Raw genomic sequence first — 22,715 nt, forward strand, 5'->3', positions numbered from 1 at the left:
ACCTACCCACACACCTACCTAACACCTGAACACCATCGTAATTATATATAAACCTATGTTCACCATTACCAATGATTATATATAGAAATATATAAGTGTACATTAAATAAATAATAAATCAGTGGCGCTACAACCTTCTTAGATCTGGGCCTCAGATTTTAGAATATTACATCGTCAAGATGTCTTCCATCATGGTGAAAGCATTCTTCAAAGCGAATTTGCTTACACGCCGCAGGATGTCAACTGATATGGGTCTCACTTTTTTCGTTATTCTAGGCCCAAAATTTGTAAAAGGGGTACAATTAACTCTTGATTTGAGAAAACCCCATAAAAAAGTTGATTAGGGCTGAGTCGGGAGATATGGGTGGCCACAATATGTCTCCCAACATCATAGGCCGTTTTCCGGCTTTTAGTGTATATGCCCACGATCCTAGCTGTGTGGACTGAGTCCCCCATCTTACTGAAACCATACACCTTTTTATAACAGGGGGCAGGGCTCACCTGCTGATAAGTGATACTACCGCCTATAGATACTCACTTGAGAAGCAAGTGCCATCAGCCTTTTAAGAATTGGTACGCTCTTTGAAGTCCCCTTAGTCGACTTGGTTCGGAAATACTTCAGTACAGCTGGTTCCACATAGTAGTGGTACAAAAACTGCATTTAAACGATTAGTTGTGGAAGGGCGAGGTGATACGGGTGGAATTTCGTATTTCGCGTCCATGTCTGCTGGACGTCAGCTTAGCCTGAGCTGGACTCAGGTCTTAATCTGAACAACTCCTCCTGTGATCCAGCTCGAGCAGGCGTTGTCGGCCTTTAAAGATTTAGTATGCTCTTTTCTTGAAGGACCCCTAAATCGAATTGGTTCTGAAATACTTCAGGGGGATCTCTGATGGCCGAAGAAGGGGATCGATCGCCTACCCGCTGGTCTGACCAAATTCAGACAATTATGGGTCTCATGCCTAATGCCCTGATAAAATGATAAAGTGATGTGGAGGCACAGCAAACCAATGTATCGGTTTGGGCTTTACAAGGCACTTCAGTAAAGACTACGAAGTAGAACGAGCTCATACGTAATAGGTTTAATAAAAAAAACGGATAGCTAATGCATGATTATTTATGATAACTGTACCTTTTAACTACTTTTTGATATAATATTATATTTTTTTAGCATTTGAACGCATTGTGAACAGCTAGGTTACTAAGACAGTTATTTTAATTAATTAAAATCAGATATATACTGGATTTACTGTTTCGTAGCTAAAATCTTATTAAACCAAGTTTGGTTTCTTCGAACATATAGCATATTGTTACGAGCTAGGGGATCGGATAGAAAATGCCGTAGATTTATTCAAGGGTTTATTTCTTGAAAAATCAATGAGGAATTTATGGGCACAAATTAATTGCAGAGATGCATTAGTTACACACACAAAAACACAGTCACTAATTACTTCACTTATGCACACTTCACACTGTACTTTATCACTTGTATTCACTTTATTCGCACTTTATCGCTTCGGTGTTCCTCTCGTGTAATCGCATTCAAAACTAAAGGGCTACTAGTCGCGTTTCGGCACGCTTATCCTGCCTGGGAATAATTCTAAACAATATTCGAGACCTTTCTAGGCGGGCTTGCTACTGAGTAGCGATTGCACAATTCTAGAACGTCCGCACTCTTTGTCTCTTTCGCACGTTGCTCCGTCCTTGTCGTACGGCGTTCTAGAGTGCTCAGTCTAGTTTTGAGAAAGTTCTGATCTCCTCTCTCTCTCTCTCGTATCATTTCGTCCTTGTCTCACACCTAGAAAGTTTGGTCTAGAATATTCCTTCATCAAAGGGGTATACCTAGGCCTGAAAACGGGTCTCCTGAAAACTGCACCACTCGACTACACATGTTCTGAAACTGACTGAAAAAATGTTTCAGCTTTCTGAAAACTAGGGTAACATTATGGAAATTACAATTTTCTAATATGTGATTGACCCTCTCCTGAAATCATATTACAGCCTGCTGAAAAGTTCTCTAAGTAGTGGAAAAATCTAGAAACATTGCAGTCGACCCGTCTTCGTAACAATATTTATGAACAGGAGGTTATCGAGCAGTGATAACTGCCTGTTGACACCTGCAGCGTCGAGGGCTAACGCGTGTGCTGCTGACCTTCCAGGGAATGGTACTCTCTTTCTTTTCTCTCAAGTTGTTTTATGTTTGTTCAATTGGAGATACATGTCTTCCAAGGTGAACTATTAAAAATAATGGAAAGAAAAATTCAATCCAAAATGTTTATCTCTTCAACTATAATTAAAGTTTGACAAATAACGTATTTGAAGATTTCGACAAAATATCCATAATATTCAGTCTGTCAGTATTGACAAATATTTACGCGAAGAAATTTATGAAAAGAAACAAATCAAGGCACATTGCAGTTATGTGGAAATTAGCTTCCCAGTTTTTCCCAACCAATAAAAGTCCTTCAAAGAGCGTACCAATTATTTTAAGGCCTGTAACGCACTCGCGAGCCCTCTAGCAATAAGAATGTTCATGGGCGGCGGCATCCATGAGATCATATTGCCTCCTTACAACCTTTTCTATAAAAAAAATAAGTATTGCTCTTGTAAATAAATATTTATTTGTTATTGTATTACTTTCATTCAAGTGCACTGAGACAATCCGAGTTTGCCTAGTTCAGCGTGCGACTCTCATCCCTGAAATCGTAGAACCCCAGCCACCAATGTACTGTCTGTGCACATTTAAAACTCGCTCGTACGAAGGAAAACATCGTAAGGAATCTGGCTTGCCTTAGACCCAACACGACGGCGTGACACAGGAGGCAGATCACCTATTTGCCTATTAGATTGACAAATCATGAAACAGAAATCTTCGGCTCACAGCCAAAAAAGATGTAACGCCACTCATGTATTTATTACTTTCACAGCAAGTTCAGCTAACACGACATTGATTGGCTGATTTTATTAATTTCAAAACATCAATTCCACGGAAACGGTCTGCCAAAGGCCAATTTTGGAACGGCTTCCCACAATTTTTACAATCCTCCTTGTACACATCGAAAGTCGTTGTAAACGTCCCGTTCCGCGTTTCAAATTTTACAATGGATCCCTGGGAGACATTAATCTGTGTGTTACCTATTCTAATTTCAAATCTGTTTCCTTTAGGTCTCGTTTTTTTCTTTTGTTTCTTTTTTATCTTTGGTTTTTTACTTTTATTTCTGTTTCCTTTTAAAAGATGATTACCAAATATTTTTGTAAATTCGCCCCTCGCTGCAACTTCGTATGGTCGGACATAATCTATTTCTTCGGATATTATATTTGTTAGTGAATATAGCGTTGGTATAGGTATAAACATGGCTACAAAAATAGATTTTCCTTTCATAAATACTCGTTAAATCAACGTTATTATTTCAAATTTGAACACTTTAAAACTTACCAAATAAAAAAAGGATATTCATGTTAGTTAGTTATTATCAACGCACTATTGCTAGAACAGCCATAAAAATAATCATTCAAAGTGGTAATTGATTAGAGAAATCGATTAAAAAAACAACAACGAACAAAACGAAAAATCTAATATAGAAAAGTGACGATTGATTGAAAATGTCTGAAAGTACAAGTAATTTCCACCGCTCCCGTCTGTTTAATAAAATAAACCAGTGGCGCTACAACCTTTTAAGGTCTGGGTTTTCTGTTCCGTGATTATTTGTTAATCTAATTGGCAAGTAGGTTATCAGCCTCCTGGGCCTGACACACGCCGTCAAGTTAGATTTATGTCAATCCGGTTTCCTCACGATGTTTTCATTCACCGTTCGAGCTAATATTAAATGCGAACATAGAAAGTCCATTGCTGCCCAGCTGGTGATACGACCTCAGGGATGAGAGTCGCACGGTGAAGGCCAACTCGGCCTGTCTTTTTTACCAATATAAATATAACAGTCGCGCTACAGCTATTGATTTCGGCCTCAGTTAAGGAAGTGATCAGCCTACTAAACCGATACTGATTCTGCCATGACACGATCACGAAAGATACTTGCCGTGCCAAGTATCATCCAAACTAACAGTGGGCGTGGAGCGGCGCACATAAGCGTCGTCTCGCACGTCGGGAAGCAGATAAGTCTCTGCTGTTCTCATTCCGCCTAGACCGATTGTTGGCGACTTGGAGTTTTGTTGGATATGGGTAGGTAGACCCACATAACCCTCCCGCACACAGTTGCGCCGCAAGAGGGTAGGCGATTTACCCCAAGTAATAGGTGATCAGCCTGCCGAGCCTAAAACACCGTCAACTTTTTGGGTCCCTCCAGATGTTTTCCTCTACAGTACGACGGTTCGCATATAGGAAATAACCTTTTGACGCACTGCCGTTCGAACCTCTGGGTTGATGGCCTACATTCAAGGCGCTAGATAAACACTAGGTAATGTGCAGTTAATAGGCCTGGCGTGGTTCTTACCAGTTACCATTCTACACCCTATGAAAGACGGGACATTAGCTCTAGGACTCATTTCTGAACCTCCATTGCCATTTAAAGTTGTAAACGCTCATAAATCTATGGCAGAAAATGAAACTTCACGCAGCCCGATCGCAACCAGCTCAATGAGATATCCTCATTCTGCTACACTCATTGAGTGAACCTCCTACGGCAGACTTGATCTGTTCAGCCCAACGCGTAGGTGACCTTCCGCGCGCTCTAGTGCCTTCCACCTTCCCCTGGACGACAAGGCGTTCTATGGGCATTTAATACGCGCATTTAAATTCAGTGAAGGGAACCATGTATACCTTGGCCCCAAAAAGTCTGCTGAAACTATCAGCTTATTGTAAAAAAAAGCAATTGACCTGAGACCCAGACCTAAAATGGTTGTAGCGCTAGATAAAAAACGCTGTTCAAGTAATCAGAGGTGGTTTTTGGAATTGCGGTTTGTTTTAAAATCACAGAGAAGACGAAATCCAAATAATAAGACGATGTCCAGAGAAATAGGATCGAAGCACTACAATACCTTGGTAGCTTCATTCTTTCTTTCTATGGTTTATCCGAAGGTGTATGTAGGTCAAACTATACAATAGGTGAACAATTTTTTATAATATAAAAATAAAGTGTTTGGTAAAATCATGATTTATTTAAAGTTAAAAACACTAAATATCCCAAGATCCAATAACCTTTTAAGCAATGGAACTTCCTCAGAACCATCTTCATCCATGGGAGGTGGTGTATAAGCGGGTTCTTGTTGATGATTGATTTCTACCGTTACTTTATAAACTAAAAGCGAAAAGCAAATAAAATATTAAAATATTTGCTGTACTCAGCGGTTCCACCATTAACTCTGTAAACACGATGTTCTATAGCGCTAAGCTTTCAGTAAATAGACTTTTGTCCATTGCTTTATCGACAAAAGTTTTCGCAGCATATAGGAACCTTTAATTGTCTATTTTACACAAGTACTGAATCATTATTTCACACTTCCAACTTTTTTATTATCTATGGCCTATGTCCATCAGGGATATGGTACGATTTCAATAGTGAATGAATGTTTCTAATCAGTCCTGTAGTTTTGGAGTCTCTTCAATAAAACCCTCAATCATTACAATATCAGTATGACCGTTTAAACAAGACACAAAGTGACAGTGTTTGGTTTTAAATGAATTCATTCATTAGAACGATTGAATAGATGATATTATATATATATTACACTTATAGCCTAGCAAAAGTGTTTCATATGTTGCTTGTTACTAAAAAGGTAGGTATATCATATAGAGGCGCCACGAAGTTCGCGTGCTGGTTGTGCTTAATTTCAGTTACTATAGAAAAAGTTTTTACCGTATCGTGTCTCCTCCGTTGTTGTTTTTAGTTTATTCTTTTTGGCGATAGCTGGTGGCTTTGGTGGCTTTGCCTTTCGTCCCCTTCTCTTGCGTTTAGATAGATGTACCGATTTAGATCCTTTTAGAGGATCAGAAAATGGAAACTCATTTAGTGCGGCGTTTAAACTCAAAAATCTATTTGCTTCATTAATGCTCTTTCGATTATCATGATTGTTTAGTTCATCTTTATAAGATTCTACTGAGGAAATAATACTTTCATCTTTATCATAAACATTTATAGCATTATCTTTATCTTCAATGTAAAGTCGTAATATATCTGGTCTAACCAGTACCACGTCGTCAATATACCTCCGTTCTGAATCTGTGTGTCGTTCCTGATATCCTGGTAATATTCCTTTCCATGGTACATCCTTTACACCTTCATTTGAGCTTTTTATGTGTTGACATTTTACTACTAATACTGAAACATTGGGCCAATTTATAAGATTATTTTTAGATTTAGCTTCACTGTCACAACATCGTTCTTTTGATCGTATTTGCTGTGTCAATGTCAAAATTTAAGTCATATAATAATAAAAACTTTAATCATGCCAGAAATATTGACATCATCAATTTCGACACTACCGAGCCACTGTGTTCAGAGTTCAATTACAATTATTATGTGGTACATGCACATTTTTCATAAACAACAGCGTGCTACTCTCATTCCTGAAGTCATAGAAACCCGGCTGTGCACCAATGGACTTTATGTGCACATTCAACACTCGCTCGTACGAAGGAAAACATCGTGAGGAATCTGGCTTAACTTATACCCAACAAACCGACGGCGTGTGTTAGCCACAGGAGACTGATCACCTACTTGTCTATTACATTCATACAAATCATGAAACAGATACAAAATTCTGAGGCCTAGACCCAAAAATGATGTAGCGCCACTGATTTATTTATATTTTATCTAAGTACGATTACTTTTAGTATTCCTAGTCTTCCTTTTTCCTACCTAACCAGAGAATTGATGATTTTATTTTAATTAACCACAACGGTAAAGTGTTTAAAATACACTTAGTTAAAGAACAGGACATATAAAGTAAATAATTGCGAAATAAACCTCACCAAGCAATAAAACAGGCACCATATCTGTAAATGAATGCGATTAAAATGCGGAAAAATTGATTTGATCTCAATCAACCAACCATGTTAATGTGTTAAGTGGAGTAATGATTCAAATAATTTGTCATGGGTTATTCTTGTAACAAAATAAAATTAGGACATATTTATGAAAGGAACGATCATGTTAGGGCTTTGGTTTAACCTACCAAACATACTGTGTGGTATTTTATTATCCAATAATTAGACACCTAAGAGCAGTGTTGGATTAGTGGCTTCAGCGTGCGACTCTTAACTTTGAGGATTCGATACCCAGCTGTGAAATAATGGACTTTCTATGTTCGCATTTAACATTCGCTCGAACGGTGAACGAAAACATGGAGAGGAAACCGGGTTTCCTTAGACTCAAAAATTCGATGGCGTATCGGGCACAGACGGCCGATCACCTACCTACTTGCCTATTATACATTAACATTTATAAGAAGAACAGCTTTAGAAGACTTTACTCGAGCTTTGGAGAACTTCATTGCTGCTTTTAATGAGACTGCTATGAGAAAGTTGATATTTACCACCTCACCATAGAGGACGTGACTTTGACTTTGTTTAGCAGTAAAAATTTAGTTTTTCTAAACTTGTTAAATTTCAACTATTCTTTATCTATTAATATAGTTATGAATTCTGTATCGTATATTTTGTTCAATATAATCTATTTTGGCTTTGTTGTCTAAGTGTTTTGTTTTATAATATGGTTGTTAGCTGTAAGATAACGTATAAATAAGTAAATGTTGCATACAACTATACACTACAAAAATATATTAACTTTGCAAAACAAAAATTGCGTGCGTATAAAGTACACATGTCTGAAGTGAAACTTCTTCGTAAATTAATGATTACAAAGGTAAAAACCCCAATAGAGAACCATGTACCAGTATATTATCACTCCATGTATTTGTATATCTATATTTACACTGTTTACACACTGTATACGTGATAATGATGCTGCACAAGACGTTATGCAACAGAATTGCCATCTAAAGATCTAATATGTAACTACTAAGCAAATACATCCACCAATAGCGTGTATTTTTCTCGATCTCCCTTTTTCACTCCCTCTCTCTCTCTTTCAATCGGTCTTAATCGCTCCCTCCCTTTTCCTAGACAAAAACGCTGCACATCTTGGTGACGCTAAAATTATTATTATTGCGTTTGTGTGTAAACATTTTACTCTCATGCACCTAAAAAAGTTTCACTTCAAAAATTATATGAATTGTTTTTTTTTTTGCTAATCACATGGATTGAATTCTCTGTGTAATCGTAACATTCAATATTAATTTGATTAATTTCACACAATTGTACCTGTTAATGAAGTGTTGAAATCAATTAATCTCGTGTTCATAAATATCACACCGTTGTTAGATCAGCACAAACATGTATTTCTTGCTTTGCCTAATAGGTAAGATAGAATGTCATTATTAATTCGTTTTTTTTTCACCTTTTGTTATCTGTAGGTTGGTCTGTTCTGGTTTCTTTACAAAACACGTTTCATTTTCAATCCTATTATCCGCGAATCCTTTACACAAAACACTTAAGTCATTTCCGTTGTTTTGTTGTCAATCGTCAAGATCAATATTTCATTATCTACAGTTAGTATTATTAAGTTTAACTTAAACATTCTTTCAGTATTTATAAAAGCAGAAACTCAAGAAGCTTCATGTGAATCCGAGACAACTCCCGTTTTATTTGTCAAAGAAATATCCAAAGAGAGCCTTCGAAATGAAATATGCTTCATTCAGACATATGCTTGGTATAGACTCGTATAGTCTTGCAAAAGAATTGAGATCATATGACGATCCCTATCCAAACGACGATGTTGACAAAACAGCGTTGCGTAAAATCGAATCAGACATCAAAAGTCTAATACATGACAAACAATTCCAGAATAATGAACTACGCACAAGCCAACACACTAATGTAATGGGCAAACAAAAAGGATACGAACGAAAAGCCATCAGCGACAAAATGAAATATGGCATACTACGTAAAAGAAAAACGCCTGCAAAACCCAACAAAAAACAAAAATTATGGTTTAGTGTAATTTATCGGGTTCGCCAGGATCGCCTTTCGTCGAAAGGTTCGAAAGTTTCAAGAGACGACGAATTGAGGCAACTGAATGGTTTGTTACAACTCACCCAGAAATTTATCTTCTAGCTCCAAACATACCGTAAAAATGTTACTCACTTTAAATTTCCATTCAAATAATAAATAAATTGTATTAAATAAATTGCTTTTGAAAATGTATTTTCCTTTAGTACCTTTACAGTTTCTCTATCATTGATTATAGCTGTTTTTGTAGTAGCGTTGCATGTATCGCCTCATTCACACGTATCATCACGCTATATTCTAACTCTGGCTAGAGTCGTGACAGGCAGAGGGGATTTAAAAAAATAAATTCAATTTACCATTACAATCATAGGCGACGTGTCTCAATTCCAAAAATCGACATAGTCAGACTATCTACATCTATTGTCTACTTTCGTCTATGAAATAAAATTGATAAAAAAAACGAATTCAATCTAACGCCCTTAGATTATTTAGTATAGTTTATTTATAATACAGGCGAGGATGCGCTGCAATAATGACAGTTAAAAGTTAATAAAAACTTCATTAATGACAAATAGGTCGTGACAGAACTCACTTATCGCTAGTTCACACACTAGGGAATTCCTGAATTGTGGGTAACTAGATAACAATTAGTCCGTGGTACATGGTACATGTTTAAAACAAACAACTGGTCAAACACAGGTCTTATAAGACATTAAGTATGCGTGAATGCGTGAATGTGTGAGTGTGGGAATGGGTGTGTGTGCGCATGTAATTGAGAGTAAAGCTGAGAGTGTCAGTGTTAATTTTTGGAACCACAGAGTCATGCCAAGATAGGCCCCTGTCTTTACGGGATTATTCCGCGGCTGCGGATAGTTATTTTTCTCTTAAGTCCTGGGTCCCGAGTCTCTGGATCGTAATTATTTACGTTGACTTCCATTTCAACCTCGCAAACCTATTCCAAAAGCGCATACGCTAAAAAGTAGAACTTGTCCGAACCATCAAACAGAGACAACAGATCTTCCTTAACCAGCAGTATTGACCTTTGCAGACCATAATTAGCAAAATTGTGGGTAAAACGAAACCTGGTAGACTAAGGAATATTCTAGTAGACGGGGGTCAATTCTCGGATATTGATTCTCAAAACGTAATTGGAGAGGCACAAGGTGATGTTAAAACAAATAGATGACAATGATTCCATTTATTTACAAAAAGTATTATAAATTAATAATTATATTTGATAAATGTCCACGTTTAAATTTTTTTATGTAATAGGAGGCAAACGGGCAGGTGGCTCACCTAATGTTAAGTGATACAGACATTCACAAAAGGTTCAGAATACTTCACCGGGAGCTGGTTCCACATAGTGGTGGTGCGCGGCGGAAATTGCCTAAATAAACTCTCAGTTGTGGAATGACGGACGTCGAGGTAATATAGAGAGAGAGAGATAAAATGATGGGATGAAACTCAGGTGCAGGTATTCGTCCGAACAACTCTTTTGAACACTCTCCATGGTAAATGCGGTAGAAGAAGCAGAGACCCCACATTTCTACGCAACGCCAAGGGATCCAGCGGCACGGAAAGTGACTTGTCGTTGACGGTTCGAATCGGGAGCTGATACTAAGGAGCTCCCACCCAGAGGTGGGATTAGTACTCCATGTGGGGTCGAATTTGTGCTTTATAGAGTTGCAAGCGGTAGCCCGGAGTAAAGTACCGTCTCGCCTTGGTGAGCTCACCAAGCTTTTTGGAGGCTAATTTAGCCTTTCCCTCCAAATGACCGAGAAACTGAACGTCGCTCGATATGTCAACGCCAAGTATTCCGATGCTGGCTGTGGCTTTAAGAAGAGTGCCTTCGAAAAGAGGAGTAGCGACAAAGGGTGTTCTTTTTGGCGGAAAATGCGCAAACTCTTCTTGGGGTTAAATTTGACTAGGTTTAGTCTACCCCAGTCCGAGACTCTTGTTGTTGACTCAAATCAGATGAACCAGAACATTAACCAGCTACGTTTTTAGCAAATTTAAAATATATATATATCTAAATTTTTAACAGTTAGACCATTACACTGGTCTAATTGTTAAACTTTAATATGTGGAACTGATAGACATAAAACCTTTTCTACAAACAAAGATATTAAATATTATAATATCAACTGGAATATTTATTTAATTTTATTCGTCTCCCATGTAAAATCAAAACCAATCACTTATGATATAGGAACGATATACACGTGTGAAAACGAGATGACAACTTAAGAAGACGCAAACTGGACCCATGCAACATCCTCAGCAGTATCTCGCGATATCGCAGAAGACAACACACGCTGGGAGAACTTTTTATTGACGTCGCATGGGTCCGGTAAGAATCCGCGAACATAAGTCTGTAAATAGATAATTATCTCAGAATAAAGAAAATAACAATAATAGCAAATAATGAACACTGCAAAGTTTCTAAAACCACTGCGCGAAAGGTCTCCATGGAGTTGCTGAAAATGTCCACCGAGTCATTTTTCATCACAGTTATTTTACATTCGTCAGATTTGTAATTTTTATTGTTAAAAAAAAACGCCTTTTACTATTCATAAATTGAACATATGCCTAGAAATTGATTCAGACTATTTAATTATACACTTAATTTCACACTAAAGCAGTTTCTCGAGCTTTAAATAGGCAATTTTTTTAATTAATCGCATTTGATATTTGGAATGGGTCGTTTCATTTGTCTAATTGGTAAGAGGTTTATAAAAAAAATCTACTTTTTTTAATTTATGAAAAGATACTCAACTGTTTATAAGAAATGATGTATCCGCCCATTGCCAATTCTGTTTAAAGACATAATGCCATTTATAACTATGTTTTTAGTCTTAGTTTTTCGCCTTCTATGTTATGTATTCTTCTTCTTTTTAGTGCCATTATTTTTTTCTTCTTTCATGTTGTTTTGATTGATTAATGAAATTTGTTTCATTATGGAACAGAAATGAAGTAAACGCTGCTGCTTTTTATTTAAATAAGTCGTTAAATTTATAATACTTAATATAATCGCAAGTAACAGCTTTCGGCCATACTAATGTGATTAAATATTTTTTTCTTTTAAATTATAGGTAAAAATAATTAATTTTTGTAAAATCTTTCAGTATTAATAATAGCAGAAAGCCACCAAACAGAATACATTACTTTAGACGTGGAAGACCCCATTCACTTTGAGCCAGAAGTTAAGGATAGTCAAGACATGCTTGCTATAGACAAGTACAAAGCCAATGAATTAAAACTAATTGATAGCGATTCAAATGAGCACGAGCCGCAAGAAAAAACATTTCGTAGAATCGAATTAGCCGTGGCAAACTACATGTGTCGCCAACAAAGCGAACGTCGGAACAAAATGGTTGAAAGAACAAAAGGTAACAAAAAGAACAAAAAGCTAAAGAAGTTCTTTCCTGTTAAAAAATTGAACCATAACAAAAATGTAGTAGAAGATGAATTTATGGAACTGAACGAATTATTACAATACACCCAGCGTTTCATCTTTTAAATCAACTAGAATTAAACTTCATCTAAAAGCTGTTGTTTCTATTATCAAAATGATCTTTTCCTTATAAAAAAATCAATTTTTTGACGTGATAACGTCTTATATAACGTCACATTCCGTTTGTCTTAAGGTTATCTTAAGTTGTTAATAGCACTTTGTTGCTTATAATTAATCTGTATAATTTAAGTAAAAAAAATACTTGAATTACCGAGAGTTAATATATGTTAATTTATCAAAGAAAATGTAATTTTAAATTAATGATAACTTAGTGATAATAATTCAATTCAATTCATAAAAGTAATCAATTATTCATCAATGATTTTTAATGACGTTATCAGGACATTAACGTCTGCAAACCGACTTTACCGACAACCAAATTTTTATATCCATGCGACTTCATAATTCAAAAAAACCAGTAGTCATATAATAGTAATGATTCAACTACAACTTCGTAGGAATTTAGCTTTGCTTAAATTTGATTTAAGCATAATTATTAACGAAATGGAAAGCGCATACGTGCTGGAATAGATGACTGTACGTTTCGGACAATTACCATCGCTGCCGAAAACATAAACATTTTGCTGAGCCGACTCGCACTGTCCAGCTTAATAGCTTGATCACTTTTCGCCGGAGAGCTTCACTTTTTATGAAGCGTATGGTCGTATTACTGATTTAAAAATGTAATTAGAAAAGATTAATTATCAGCTAGAAGATTTTCTGTTAATTTAGGTAAATTTTATAAAAAATACTAAATTGCATGTTACTTTTATTTTATTTTTTGGTTACAACCTGTAAATAAATAAAAGACACCTCGAAGAAAGATAAGACCTTGCAAAACAACCTCGGAAAACTAAAAGGAAGAAGAGCTTTTAAGGTATAACAAATTCATATGTGTACCACAAGACGACAATACTTTGTACTACTGTACACAAAGAAGCTCATAGACCAAACACTTCCAAAAGGCATTTAAAACAAAATCAAAACTTAGGCCTAAAACATAAATGCGATGCAGTTTTGGATAACTAATGTAAATGTCACCTTGGAAACACAATATTCTCGACTCTCAGTGTAATAGATCAACTGAACAACATAGAAAACAATCCCTTTTTATTCCTATAGAGTCTACGCAGCTTTACTCTTAAATACAGAAATCATGAAAACAATAGAGAAACTTGAAAACGAGAAAAAATCACCACAAAAATAACTAAACGTCTCTTTTTATTAAAACATATATAATATATGTTACAATATAACGATGCTGTAAAAATCGAGGTAAAAAAATTCCAATAGTACTTATGTACATTAAAACATGTTCCAACAACGCATTCAACGCAACATTCTCAACCAAATAAAAATCTTCAAAAGATTGTCGATATCATTTTTTTTAAAATCTTTTCTAGACAATTCCCCGACTATGTTAGTCGTCGGAGGTATTAAATAGCTTACGTAAATGGTATTGGTAACCCGGATAAATTAAGACTTTTACAGCAAATCCTAGAAAGATGAGAGTCACCTAATGTTGAATATTATTTCCCTTAAATTCGTTTCTGATACTTTTATGCCCATAAATTGTTCAGTGTTATACCTGTCGCATCCATACATTGGACAGTCGCTCAGGACATATAACACTGTCTGTTCAGCTGTTTTGCTAAAAGGACAGGCAGCACTTTGTCTAACCCTGAACCTGTAAAGATACGACAAGAATCCACCGTGACCTGTCCTCCACCTGTCAACATCTGGGTAATTCATTCCGTTGGTTTAATTGGTTTAATTATCGAAAAGGCCGAAACAACATTTGGAAAGAATAGCTTAGTTGTTGCAGCTGTTTCGCCGTTTCGAGTCGATATCATTTATGAACGAGTGCTAGGCCATATTGCCGGGAGATGGTAGGTAGGAGAGCAGGAGAAGTCGGAGTCGATACCCTACCCGTTGGTACAAAGACAATTATGGGTCTCAACATCCCTCACGCACGAAGACAAGCTGAGGATAGAGTGGTGTGGAGGTAGCACGTCAACGTATCGGTAAGGGCAAGACCTTCATTTCGAATAAGGAGAAGATGGTCAAAATGTGAGTGCCACGGTCATAAAAATGTACAGAGCAGTCTTATTGCCAATGCAGTATTTTTAAAAAATAAGAAATGAATCAAAGTTCTATAAACAAATTTCTGTATTAAAAATTAAAAACATCGCCAGACAACAGTATTGGTGCAAAATTATTAAACCCACCCAGTTTATTCTCCAATAATTTATCTGGTATTTTCGTTAGTTTTTTTGAATGAGCTTTAGTTCGAACATTCCGAGACTTTATATAATCTATTAAATCAAAATTCTTTCTTAAATCTTGAAGATTGATATCATTCAAGCTAACTTTTTTATCCACATTTGTAATATTAAGTGGATGTTTTAGTGTTTTTTTTACTTCAATAAGTATTGGTAGTGTCACAATATCCAAAACATCACGTTTGTTGAACAGTGCATCTGTCTCTGGTGTATTACTTATATCTTTTAGAGCTTTTGCTATATTTAAATCTTCTTGAGGAGGTTTAAGTTCTTTATATTTACTATAACTATTTCGTTGTCTTTTTAGTAACACCTTTAAGACATCATTTGGTCTATTTCTATGGCTTTCAGCAAGTGGGACCTTTGAAGGATCAATTACATTAAGATTGATTTCCTTAATTTTTTTAGCTGTTAAAATATCGATGATGGAGCAGTTGGTATGATTTAGTAGTAAAGCTGTAAAAATATTCAAGATATGTTTAATTTCAAGCAAAATGTTGACGTTTTTTTTATTAATTATAATTCTAGATAATTCCCCGACTATGTTAGTCGTCGGAGGTATTAAAAAGCTTACGTAAATGGTATTGGTAACCCGGATAAATAAACACTACTATCTATTTCTATTAATAACTTTTTGAATGACTTTTACAGCAAATCCCAGGAAGATGCCTCTTAACCCAATGTTGACGTTTACAAAACACGTTTTAGAAGACATTTAATGTGTTTTACCTAAAAGTAAATGAATACGTGAAGGATAAAATTTTGTAAGAAATGTAATGTCTTTTACAAAAAATCTCTAACTAACCCTGGAACCACAAAGGCTTTTCAATACGTTAATTTCTGTATTAGGACGAGTAGTGTTGGACTAGTGGCTTCAGCGTGCGTCTCTAATTTCTGAGGGTAGAACCTCACCTGTCCGCCAATGAACTTTCTAATGAATTTAACACACCGAAATCGGCAGGCCTTAGATCTAAAAAAATGAGGCCTATCCTCTACTTGTCTATATAATAAACATATGAGCCCGATACAGAAATCTGAAGCCTAGACTTAATGTTTGTAGCGCCCAATACAATATTAAATATATAAGACGAGATGTTATACCATTTTTGCAGTCACTAGATTTTTTACTAAACTCAGGCTTACCAGAGGCTAATAATATTAACGAAAACATGTTCCGAGTCCTTAGAATTATGCAGTTAACATATTAGCAATGAGTAAAAGTGAAAATTTAATTTACAAAAAATCAATTATTTCCGATCAGGAAAATTCACTTTATTATGATGCTTTGACATATTATTTTTCCATTCAAGTCGCGAAAAAGCGATTTGTCTAATTAACACTTAATTATAATGAGAAAAGATTATATATTTTGTAACCAATAAATTTAAGATTACTTATGACTTTGACAGGAAGCTCACCGCTCACTTATAGTAAGTGATACCGCAGCTCATGGACATACTCAATGCCAGAAGGCTCGCGAGTGCCTTGACAGCTTTTGAAGAATTGGTACTTTGTTTTCTTGGAGGCTCTAAGTCGAATTGGTTTGTAAATACTTCAGTGGGTAGCTGATTCCTCATTAGTCGTGCGCAGCCAAAAATGCCTTACAATCGGTCAGCTGTGGAAAGACGGACGTCGAGGATATACGGGTGGAATTTTGTAATCTTCCTCAACATCCAATGACTCTCCATGTTAATAGAATAGAAAGATGTTTATTTCCCTAGTTCCTATGTTACATTATTTCCACTGGTCGATGGTGTATTCGGCCTGTGGGTGTGACAGCTACTTACGGTCTACCTATGTTTGTCCTAGAGAGATCTGTATTGGTCGTGTAGTGTGTGCTGTGAACTTGTTAGTGTGTAGATACAAAATAAATTTATATAAGTTCATAATGTTCTATATTGCCTATTTACAGCTGTAAAATTATAATTTATGGGGACATAGAGCGGTGGTTCGCTTGCTGAGCAGCCGCCTCCTGTCTTTTTTTGATACATAATCGATTTCACCTAGTGTAGTATTAGTTAGGAGGGGGTCGTGCTGTCCGTATACGAGGTAGGCTTCAACAGGGGTCTCTAGATCCTCGATGTGCATCTCGCGGAGTCGACGCAGCATATCCTCGTTAAGGTCTTGTGCACGGAGATGCCATGGATCCCAATCTATGCTAGATTGGGATCCATGACATCCATCCCAGAGTATCGAGGTTTCTAGTCGTCTTGGGAATTGTCCGCTAGTTTTGAGAGCCATTCGATATTGGCGTAAATTTTTAGTAAATTGCTCTTACTGTACCGTGAGAGCAATTGTACTACGCCATAATCTAAAATAGGAAGTAGTAGTCGATGACGGTGTCGGCGGCCCAGCTCGCGCGTTGGTAAATGCGGTAGAAGATGCAGAGAAACCCCACATCTTTACGCAACGCCTAATCAAGGCGATTAAAGCGTGACTGGTGTTTTCGAACGTTTCGAATCCTCCACGGGAGTACTCCATGAAAATTATCTCAACATTAGAATGTTACTAACAATGTGTATTTGTTCCTTTTTAATAAATAAATATACTGAAAGCAATTCGCAAAATATTTGAAATTTCCAGTCATGTGAAGCCAGTACACTCCTAGTCTACTAAAAGTAAAGAAGTAAGTAAGAGTTTTATGTCGCGAATACGATTGTGGATCAGTTCGAGCGATCGCACGCTTATAGGAATCATAAAAGGTGAGTCTTCTATATACCACAATGGAGAAGTGTCTTGAGTCAAAACCGACTTGAAGGAGGAACACTCTCTCGAGCCCTCTGGCATTGTACATGGGCAATAACGTATCATCAGGTGAGGGTCCTGCCCAAATGCGCCCTATTCTATAAAAAACGACTTCAACAAAAGGGGAATTATGCACGTGTACAAAATGTACACAATCCTAACATCATTTTAGGTTTTTGAACCAGGTTGATTGTAGTAAACATAAGGTGTAAGCATCAGTTAAAAAACGAGGGAAATTCAATTCGATATGTGTTTAGGCATCTCTTCTTCTTTTTTCTTCATCCTTTGCCCGTGGAACGATCAGGAATAGGTCCAATAGAAATTGTCGTTCTTCAAAAAAAGTTTCGCTTTTTATATAAATAAACTCATTAACACTCAATATATATGTAATTTATGTGTACTAATGTAAAGCATCAATCTGTGATAAGCAATCTATATATGTGTATTTTTAATCATTTAATTGTTATGAAAATTTTACTAATACCAGTCAGTTCAGTCTGTACTTAAGGGACCTTCTGTCTTAAGTTATTACGTAATTAGCTAACCTAACATCTTACAGTGACCATATCAATATTACAAATTTTGAAATAAATCGACTTGGACATTCAAACACGATGTATCTCTCATATTATATTAATTAAGATTGTTTTTGCGACAGTTTGGAGCAGTGTTGGTCTAGTGGCTCCATCGTGTGTCCGGTGCAATGGACTTTCTTTTTAATACTCGCTCGCTCGAAAACATCGTGAGGACCCCGTCTTGGCTTGACCAACGAAGGCATGTGTCAGGCACAGGAGGCCGATCACCTACATGCCTATTAGTTTGACAAATTATGAAACATATTCAGAAATCTGAGGCGTAGCGCCATTGATTATTGCGATACCTATATAATTTTAACCAGCTCTAAATTATGGTCGAGTGGAGAATGGCCTAAACTGATTCGGAAAAAGACGCTCCCGTGCCTGTTTTAATAATGAAATAACATATATATCCACACATTCATTATATTAAATCAACCAAATCCTCTAATAATTCTCTAGTATGGGAGGTCTTGAACGAAATAAACCATCTCCATTCATTCTTCCCTTACTCCGTTTCCTGAGGTTATTTGGTACCAGCATCATTGGACCACTGTTTCTCAGGGTTGATCTGACCTGATCGCTCAAATCAATTAAAACTTCTAGATCTTTGGGTATTTCCGCTGTTGTATCATAAATGGCTGGAATATTCAAAGAGTTAATATCTATTTATAGCAAGCACAGATACATGATGGACTTTAAAGACTATATGGAAAGGATGAAGGGAAAAAAGGAGAAGAGGGGGTCCCAAAAAAGGTAGATATAGCGGGGAAGCGAATGGAGAAAGAAAGCCATGGACTGAGTTGACAGGTTAGGCAAGTAATAAAGCTATATCGATCCGTGTCATTTGCCTATCTGTTTGATCAACTAGCTGAATATCTTTCAGGCCGATAGTTAAACGGCGCTGTTTAGTTAAAAGTCTAGACTGTTAAGTGATCGACTAATAATGCTAGTTGGCTGCGACATATACATAGTGAAACGAAATGAAAAACAAACAAAATTCTAACTAATAAACTTAAGAATGCGTTTGAGTTACTAGACAATATTATCATGACAGGGGTGGGTATTTGTAGAGATGCTGTTGAGCAAAAAGTATCAAAAGGAACGGGTCGTTACATCCTTCTCTTGCTTTTTCACTCCTCTATTAGCTTTGAACATTGTATTCGAGAATACAGGCGTAATAAATTAGATACATTTTAATTTTAGGGGGCAAACAGGCAGGAGGATCATCTGATGTTAAGTGATATCATGGACACTGTCCATGCCAAAAGGCTCACGAATGCGCTACCAGCCTTTAAAGTTTTGGGTGCCAGAAGGCCTGGGCCTATTAGGAATTGGTACCCTCACTGATCGTAAGTCAAATTGGTTCGGAAATACTTCAGTGTGCAGCTGGTTCCACATAATGGTGGAACTACGGCCAAACGATGTTTAACATGGACAACCATATCTCTATAAGACTCAGTCTTTAGCTAACAAACTTACCCAGAGCCAAAATCAACCAAATAAAAAACATTTTGTATTGACCACAAATTTTCGAACAATTGTGTTTTATCAGCAATTTTAATTGAGCTTATTAAACAAGTGTGAAGCCAACAAATTAATTATACACAATAGAAATTAAAAATAATCAATTTGTGCAGTTTTATCGAACAATTGTTTTATTTTTATGCCCATTAGTAATGAGTCATTACTCTCCTGAGCAGTATTCTCCTAGTGGCTTCAGCGTGCGACTCTCGCAGTTCAAGCTATATTCGACCCCCTATAACTTCGTTGTGGATAAGATAGAAGATAGAAGCATGTGCATGTGTGAAGCATTCGTGATTCATGTGCACTTTTTACATTTTGTTTTTCATGTATCCAGTATCAGTTTAGTTTATTTTTTGTTCCTGTTTAGTTTCTTCTTTATAACTATATTTAATATATAATATATACATTGCACTTCTTGCCTACCGTATGTAATTTAATACGTTTTTTATTTCTCTTTACTCAGTGGTTGCCGGGAAGAGATCGCTCGAAAGCGATAAGGCCGCCAGTTCTTTTCATTTAAATATGTTCAATATTTATATTGTAATGTACCGAAGTGTTAATAAATAAATCTATTTTCTAAATTTACTAAGCAGGGACTGTCTAAATACAATTACATTCAATTTGAACAGTAGTTTAAGAAATATAACTAGTCAGTTTCTCTATTTTGTCATCTCTGACCAATCATCATAACTCTAAGGCATTTCCAGAACACACAGAAGGTTCAATTAGAATAAAATTAGTGTTTAATATTGATATGGTCACTGTAATATGTTAGGTTAGCTAATTACGTAATAACTTAAGTCAGAAGGTCCCTTAAGTAGAGACTTAACTGGTTACAAAGATCATACTTTTTTACGGTAGAAGAACTACGCTGCGAGACTTGGTTGTTCTACAAGTTATTTGATGATGATGGCATTTAACCTTTTTAAGGGATAGTGATTACCGACAGCTCACAAGAATAATATTATGCATGTGTAATTAATGTACATTCAATCAGATTATAATGTTATCAGCCCTATCAAAGTGGCGAAGATTCCAGCCCTTATCCTGATGAACTCGATAGGTCTGAGATAATCCCACCACCTTGAACCTCTAATCCTATTAGGGTTCCTAGGGTCACTCTCTCATAGATTTAATTTACGTAGTGCAGAGGTATTTATTCGGATCCGACAGACGTCCTGTCAACTATGAATTTTTTTTATTGAACAGGGGGCAAACGGGCACCCTCGCCCATGGACTCTCTCAATGTCAGAGGGCTCGCGACTGTGTTACCGGCGTTTTAATTTTATATTGTTTTCGAATCTGTATAACTAACTAAAAATGATTTATGACAAACAACATTATTTTATGTTTTTGTGGTGTATATAAAAAGTTTTGTTGGTATTCCGACATATAACTGGCTATATGAAAACTATGTGAAAAACATGGATCTTCAAGATTAATGCCTTTCTGTAATCTTCTGTAATCTTTCTGTAATCTTTCTGTTAACTGTAATTCTTTTATCAATATAATAACTTCGATCGAAGTATTTGTTTTAAACGATATTAATTTGTCTTACATCCTCTTTGACGATATTTGTAGCACGCATTCTGTCAATTTTATGTCAAATGCCATAACCTTACATAAAAAAGTTTAAATTGTAAAGGCGCTATGCACTGAAAAATAAATTTCCTATCGTAACAAAAGTATTCTTAAATTTTCCAATTTTCCGCGCAATTTTTCGTTTTTTTCTTTCATAAGAACCTTCTCCTGACAATAACAAACACAACAAATAAAGAATTAGCGAAATCGGTCCAGCCGTTCACGCCTGATGCCGTGACCAAGGGAAATAGGAATTCATTTTTATATATATAGATAAATTTAAACACACATTCCACAGTCCACTGGCTGGCAAGCTGCACAGGGACCGTTTACAAAAATGAAACCATTAGAATTTATCATTATGTATTACAGCGGACTCTCAATAACTTGAACTTTTCCCATGAAATATACTGGATAAATTGAATAATAATCTTAATTGATCCCTCGGTATTTATAAGTTGAAAGAATAGGATAATTTGAACTGTGTGCTTCCCCACTCTCTATAGTTTGAAGTGATTTTACCAATTGTTTTCTTTAAATTTTTTAGACTGAAAAATAACGTCTCAAAAAATATTACGAACTTTTTTTCGTAATAACAGTAATATAGTGTTACGAAGACGGGTCGACTGCAATGTTTCTAGATTTTTCCACTAGTTAGAGAACTTTTCAGCAGGCTGAAATATGATTTCTGACCGTTTCAGGAGATGGTCAATCACACAGTAGAAAATTGTAATTTCCATAATGTTACCCTAGTTTTCAGGAAGCTGAAACATTTTTTCAGTCAGTTTCAGAAGATGAGTAGTCGAGTGATGCAGTTTTCAAGATACTCGTTTTCAGGGGTTTTCAGGCCTAGTTATACCCCTTTGATGGAGGAATATTCTAGACCGAACCGACAAGAACAAAATAATATGAGAGACAGAGAGAGAGAAGATCGGAACCTTCTCGAAGCTTGACTAGAAGCACTCTTGAACGCCGTACGACAAGGTGGCAATGTGCGAAAGAGACAAAGAGTGCGGACGTTCTTGTACAAGATTATTCCAAGGGATATTTAAGCGAGCCGAAACGCGACCAGTTACAGCGAAGCGATAAAGTGCGAATAAAGTGAAGTGATAAAGTACTGTGTGAAGTGCGCCTAATTAAGTAATTAGTGACTGTATTTTGTGTGTGTATTTAGTGCATTTCTGTGATAATTTGTGTTCATAAATTCCTCATTGATTTATAAAGAAATAAACCGTTGAAGAAATCTACGGCATTTTCTATCGGATCCCCTAGCTAGTAACAATAAAAATAATTTTTTTTGCCGCGCACCACCCCTATGCGGAACCTGCCAATTAAGTATTTCCAAACCAACTCGAACTAAAGTCCTTTGAGAAGAGAGTGTGACAATTCTAAAAGGTCGGTAACAAGAGGGCCTTCTCGCATTGCCAATGGAATGAATACACCATTCACCAGTTACACCAGTTACATT

The 22,715-nt window shown here is 36.2% G+C and overlaps 1 pseudogene; it reads right to left on the reverse strand.

The window, feature by feature from the left end:
* LOC123718286 overlaps positions 1-22,715 on the reverse strand; it is a 141,678-nt pseudogene that overhangs the window by 81,339 nt on the left and 37,624 nt on the right.

This window comes from Pieris brassicae, chromosome W (genome assembly GCF_905147105.1).
Source record: "Pieris brassicae chromosome W, ilPieBrab1.1, whole genome shotgun sequence".
NCBI classification, from domain to species: domain Eukaryota; kingdom Metazoa; phylum Arthropoda; class Insecta; order Lepidoptera; family Pieridae; genus Pieris; species Pieris brassicae.